Source organism: Lampris incognitus, unplaced genomic scaffold, assembly GCF_029633865.1.
Source record: "Lampris incognitus isolate fLamInc1 unplaced genomic scaffold, fLamInc1.hap2 H_2, whole genome shotgun sequence".
Taxonomy (NCBI): domain Eukaryota; kingdom Metazoa; phylum Chordata; class Actinopteri; order Lampriformes; family Lampridae; genus Lampris; species Lampris incognitus.
The window spans coordinates 1,809,005-1,815,476 of record NW_026611077.1 but is presented as its reverse complement, the minus strand read 5'-3'; positions in this window follow the sequence as shown (position 1 = coordinate 1,815,476).

Genomic DNA, 6,472 nt, shown 5'->3' with positions numbered 1-6,472 from the left:
ATAAGCTGTTTGAGCAGATAACTGGAAAGTGCACACGGCAGACTTATGACAGTACCGTAGTATATTTATTATTACACTGTAACAACCTAGCTATCCCGAGTAGAGCGGAGTACCAAGAGAACGCCCTGGTGGCGATTCTGCCTTATATACTATTCAGGAACAACCAATAGATGACCTCCACCTTATTCAGTACCAATCACATTGATCTGTGTATATTCAAAACTAATAAAACCACACTGGTTAATATTCTGTGTTGGGAACACCACAACAGACAAAGTCACAGAGTGCAGAACCAAGGCTGACGTCTGTGGCGCCATCTTTCACAATGGAATTAGCAAACAGGAAAAACTGAACAAAAGACGTTATTAATAAAATGAAAGAAGGGCTTTTGAGAACAGAATGAGAGAACAGATGAGAGGGTGTGAAAAAAGAAGGTAACAGTAGAAAGAAATGGAGGAGAAAGACGACGCAAAACCCATTGAGTAGGATGAGTTGCAAATTGGGAGTGATTGAGCAAATGTCATTTTCAGTAACCACCATAGCACACATCAAAATATCAAAATGAATACTATCACAAGTGGTGATCAGCAGAGTTCAGCACACAGCACCTCTGGTCAGCAAAATGCCAGATTCTGAATCTGCCACAGCAAAGTCACTCGTAGCACCAAGCTGAAATATCACTGGCTGAAGGCCGCCATGTTTTTGAAATATGACTGCATGCACTCGGATCGTATTGCAGAGATCTTAGGGCAACGATGAAATATGTAAAATCCGACAAAAATCTAATGATTTAATATGCTTAAAAGATTATTAATAGCACCTCCCTATGGCCACTTCATCCTAAAATTGTATATAGTACAAGGTGCACAGCTGCACATACCCATTACCTTTTATACTGATAGACCATTGCTAATCTGGTCTAACTTGTGTTCAACTGATTGGCTGATTGTGGCCATGTGTTTTTTTTTGGGTTTTTTTGACTGACCATATCATCTGAAATTGCATTGCTCCTCTCTGATGAAGTATTCAAAATTTCTAAGTAAACCGTAAAGAAACCATGACTCCAGCAGCGCTGTCCTTGCTGGCAGTCACTGCGTAGAACCACCAAGGCGAGAAAGTCCAGATGCAGCTACGTTAGCTAGCAATGAAAGTCCTCTTTAAATTTTGACACACGGGTGGTGTCACGTATCTGGAAAAATCCAAAAGCAGACGTGACAACCAGGTAAGGAAAAAATCAAGTCTTTATTGAAGTGGCAGATCCCAAGAGTAGAGCAGGAGTTGGCTCAGTGGTAGGGAGACTGGCAGGCTGAAGTCCTGAAGAGCAGAGAGCAAAAAATCAGACAGACAGGCAAGAATGCAAAAACTATGAACATCAGAGAATGTAGGCTAGGACTGGACGTGCAATAACCTTTAGGCAACAAACCATGCATGGCTACGTTCCAGTGAAGACTGGTCCACAGTGGAGGCTTCTTAAAGGTGAGGGTGATGGCTTGATGGCCAGCAGGTGTTGATTGAAACCATGGACAGGTGTACCAGACTGAAGGAGGAGGAGGAGGAGTGAGCAGGTGTCAAGGGAGAGGGGTTGTGACAGGTGGCACAGTAAGATAAAGTTTCAACTTGTCTTTTTGGTAGTGATAAACACATGCTGGGTAAACGCGGAAGTCTCTCTTCTCCCTTGACCCCTCCTCCCTTTTTTCTTCATGACCCACGAGAAGCATGGGAAATGTAGTCTTTCTACATAAATTGCATTAATACCTTAATCAAAGCAGTGTTTATGATTATTATTAACAAATTAACAGATGAATATCAACCTTAATATTTAACACAGATAAATTCAGTTCAGGCTTTATTACATTCTCCCCCCACAAAATTACCAGCATGCCCCCATGACTGGGTGAAACAGAATATATACTGATACATCATAAGCTCATTACTTACTAAGAAAATACAGCACATGGCAGAAGTTTTGAGATATTTACACACGCTCTACACAGAGCTTTTGAGTGACACCACCATGCATGATGCCAAAGGTTTGGGTCTGGAGAAGGTCTGAATTGTGTTCTAGTCAGACATTCCTTGCAGTGAGGAGTGACCGTGATCGGTTCCTGACTAATCTCGCCTAGGCGATTATAAGTGGACCTCTCGGGGGGTCTCCTTTCGCGGTGCGATCTCCGTAAGCAAGGAGCTTCCTCTTCTTGGGGCTGGGGTGCAGTGATATCTTCACCCACGTAAGTATCTTGAGGCAAATCCAATAATCCATCCCTGACTATAGATGTCTCCGAAGCATACTCTACTTGATCCTCCCCAATCCCGGTTGCGGGGCTGACTGACCTGTCAAGCATTCTAATTTGAACGGGGTTCTCGGCTGCCTCTGGCGGCTCCTCGGAGAGAAAGTACAGTTCACCAGGATAATAGTAATCTCCCGACTCTGAGTCTGGAGAGAGATACGTGTCTTGAGAAACACCTGTTTGTCTAGTGTCCAGTTGAGGCTGCTCTGCCCTCCCAGTGCTCCTTTTCCTGACCCTCCTCTTTCGACTTCTGAGAACTCTTGGACACGGTGTGGGCTCCAGATCAACTTCAAGCTCCATTCTCGCAAATTGCCCCAGGGGTAAAATGTGATTGTGATGCAACACTTTTGTCGGCCTTTCACCACTCACTAGTTTTAAGCAGTATACTGGAAGCTCCGATATGTGGCTTTCCACGGCGTAGGTTGTTGAACTCCACCGGTCTGCAAGCTTATGTTTCCCTTGAAATCCCAGACTCCATATGAGAACCCTGTCGCCTAGACTCAAATTCTGACACTGTACTTTCTGATCGTACCTCTCCTTGTTTTCCCGGTTCATCTTAGAAGTTTTTGTTTGGACTATTTGGTACGCAGCTTGTTAATCTTGTTGCATTTTGGAAACATACTTCAGATATGTAGTGTTGGAAGTTCCATCAGCCCAGACCCCAAAGCACAAATCCATTGGTAGTCTGGCTTAGCGACCAAACATGAGAATGTGTGGGGAGTAGCCTGTAGCTTCATTTCGCGTAGGCATGCACTAGATGCGTCAGGTGCTGACTCCACTTTAACTTCTGCGAGGGTGCCCAGCATGTCTAAAAGAGTCCGACTGAACCTTTCCGGTTGGGGGGGGGTCTCCTTGAGGGTGATAGGGCGTGGTTCGGGACTTTTTCACACCCAGCATTGCTAGCATGTGTCGGTTGGCTCTCAAAAATCCTGGCCCTGATTCGTATGGATTTGTGCAGGTAAGCCATAATGTATGAAGGACTTTGTTGCAGCTGCCATCAGGACTGTGTAGGAAACATATAGCTAGCAGAAAGCACTATTAACGGGGACAAACTGATACACGGTAGCCATCGGATCTCTGGTCTCACCGGAATGCCAAAACAAGGGCAACCGGCCGTTTATTTATTGAAAAGCATAATTAGCAGCACCTGTAGAGTAATCACCCGCCCCCCTCTGCACAGTGACGTCAGCATAAGGGCATTCAAGACAGCCAGTGTTCATCGGTGTTTAACACCCCCACTTGCTCTTAGGCTGATTACAGTATGCAGTTTTCAGGTACATCTTAGCAAAGAAAATAAAAACATCTTACATACCAAAAACAAAAGAAACAAATTTGTCAAGCAGAGCTTTAGTTACAGGTTTAGTCAAAATATCTGCAACCATGTCTGATGTGGGGCAATACTCAAAAGTTATCCTTCCATCACTAAGTGCAGACCGAACAAAATGATATTTGATGTCAACATGTTTACACCTTTGACGACATACAGGATTCTTGGACAGAGCAATGGCACCCTGGTTATCCTCATGGATAGTCACTGGTGTATAATCACACCCCATATCCATCCCATTCAACAGTTGAACAAGATACATACTTTCCTGTGTAGTAGCCGCCAAAGCCATGTACTCGGCTTCACATGTGGATAAAGCAACAGTGGGTTGTTTCTTAGACTTCCAAGAGATAACAGGACCCGTCAGAGAGGCAAAAACAATAACCAGTAATACTTCTTCTGTCATTCTGGTCTGCGGCCCAGTCAGCATCACTGAATGCAATAAGGTTAAGGTTCACATCACTTCTCTTGTAACACAATTCATGGTTAACCGTTCCCTTCAAATATCTGAGCACATGCTTTGCAGCTACCCAATGCTGCTCTCTTGGGTCAGACAGGTGTTGTGACAGTTTACTTACAATGAAGCTAAGGTCTGGTCTAGTACTTGTCATTACATAGATCAAACTGCCAACCATTTCTCGGTACCTCCTCGAATCAACAGGGTTACCTTCATCATCAAATTTCAGTTTGTTCTCACATGGGGTCGATCTTGGTCTGCAGTGAGTCATGTCAAACCTCTCCAGGATTTTTGCGATGTACCTCTTTTGGTTCATCTTTATTTCACCATCTCCCTTTGTAAAGTCAATACCAAGGAAATGTTTTAGTTTACCAAGATCTTTCATCTTGAATTGGTCTCCCAATAGCTCTTTCACATTCCTGAGGGTTTGACTGTCACTCGCTGCAATAAGAAGATCATCGACCCAGATAATCAAAATGATTCTCTCACTCCCAGTTTGTTTGCTGTAAACACAGTGGTCAGCTGGTTTCTGAACAAAACCATTTTGGCAGAGGAAATCATGCAGCATTTTATTCCAGTTTCGTCCTGACTGTTTCAGGCCATAGAGTGACTTGTTGAGCCTACAGACTAGTCTCTCACCAGTTTGAGACTTAACCTCAAAACCTTCTGGCTGTTCCATGTATAACTCACAGTCAATGGGAGCATGTAAATATGCAGTTTTTACATCCATTTGGTGCAGCTCCAAACCATATTGTGCAGCAACCTGCATTAAACTGCGTACAGAGGTCATATCAGCGGTTGGGGAAAAGGTCTCACTATAGTCTATCCCTTCAATTTGACTATAGCCTTTAGCTACATATCTTGCTTTATATGTGGTTTCAACTGGGTTTTCCTTAACGCTGTAAACCCATCTGCCCCCCCCCCTGCATGTTTACCTTCTGGCAATGTTGTTAGGGTAAAAGTGTCATTTTCCCTCAGGGAACTCATCTCATCCTGCATAGCTTTAGCCCATAGTGAGGACTCTGGTGAGCCTAGGGCTTGTTTCAGGGTTTGGGGTACATCACAAATAACCCTGTAACAGTAGTCAATGCTGGTTAAAACCTGGTCATCACACTCATAATCATCTAGATACGGGGGAGGTCTCCGGTCTCTCCTTGGACGACTACCTTCCCCACTCATGTTGGTGTCTGACTCACATTGCTCTACATCTTGTGTACTCTGACTCGTCATCTCGATTTGTGGTTGGGTCTTAGCGCCCTCTCTAGGCAGAACACATTCACTGGTTTCCTGGTCTGTCTGAGTCTGACATTCAGTAGCGCTCTTTGTAATGAACTTCACCAACCTGTTCTTAAACACTTTCCCTGTGTCTGGATAGTATACCAAGTATGCAGGACTGTTCTTGTCATAACCAACAAAAATACCCTTTTCACATCGGGGATCAAGCTTTTTCTTATTTTGTTTGTATGCATAGCACGCAGAGCCAAAAATATAAATTTTGGAAAGATCAGGCTTCTTCCCGGTCAACATGTAGTATGGAGTCTGCCCTACACGCCCATTATAACATCTGTTACGGATAACCACAGCAGTCTGAACTGCATATGTCAACAGTTCTTTCGGTAGGCCACTCTCAAGCAACATACATCTAGACATTTCAAGCAATGTTCTCCAGCTTCTCTCGGATGTCCCATTTTGATGAGGCGAGTAAGGGGCCGAGGTCTCGTGTCTAATGACATTTTTGCTAAGCAGTGACTGAAAATCTCTCGACATAAATTCTGTACCATTATCCGATCTGATACATTTGACTTTGCCATAAGGTGCAACGTCAGCAAAGAATTTTTCTGTGCCCTTCACTGTGTCGCTCTTGGATTTCAAAAAATAAGTAAACATTGCTCCTGAATAATCATCAGTGAATCCCAAAATGTACTTGAATCCATCTTTGGCTGTTGGCTCTATAGGGCCAGCTAAATCTGTGTGCACCAGTTCAAGTGCGACTTTAGCTTTTACATCTGCCTCTCTATTTCTGCTTTGGGCAAATTTACCTTGAATGCATATTTCACATGGATGAAAAAGAAGAATTCTGGAGTGAGTTGGACGACATGGTGGAGAGGGTACCCAGGGAGGAGAGAGTGTTGATTGGAGCGGACTTCAATGGACATGTTGGTGAAGGAAACAGAGGTGATGAGGAGGTGATAGGAAGGTATGGAGTCAAGAAGAGAAATGTGGAAGGACAAACGGTCGTCGATTTTGCGAAAAGGATGGAAATGGCTGAGGTGAATACATATTTCAAGAAGAGGGAGGAACACAGGGTGACGTACAAGAGTGGAGGAAAGTGCACACAGGTGGACTATATCTTATGTAGAAGGCGCCATCTAAAAGGGATTGGAGACTGCAAGGTGGTGA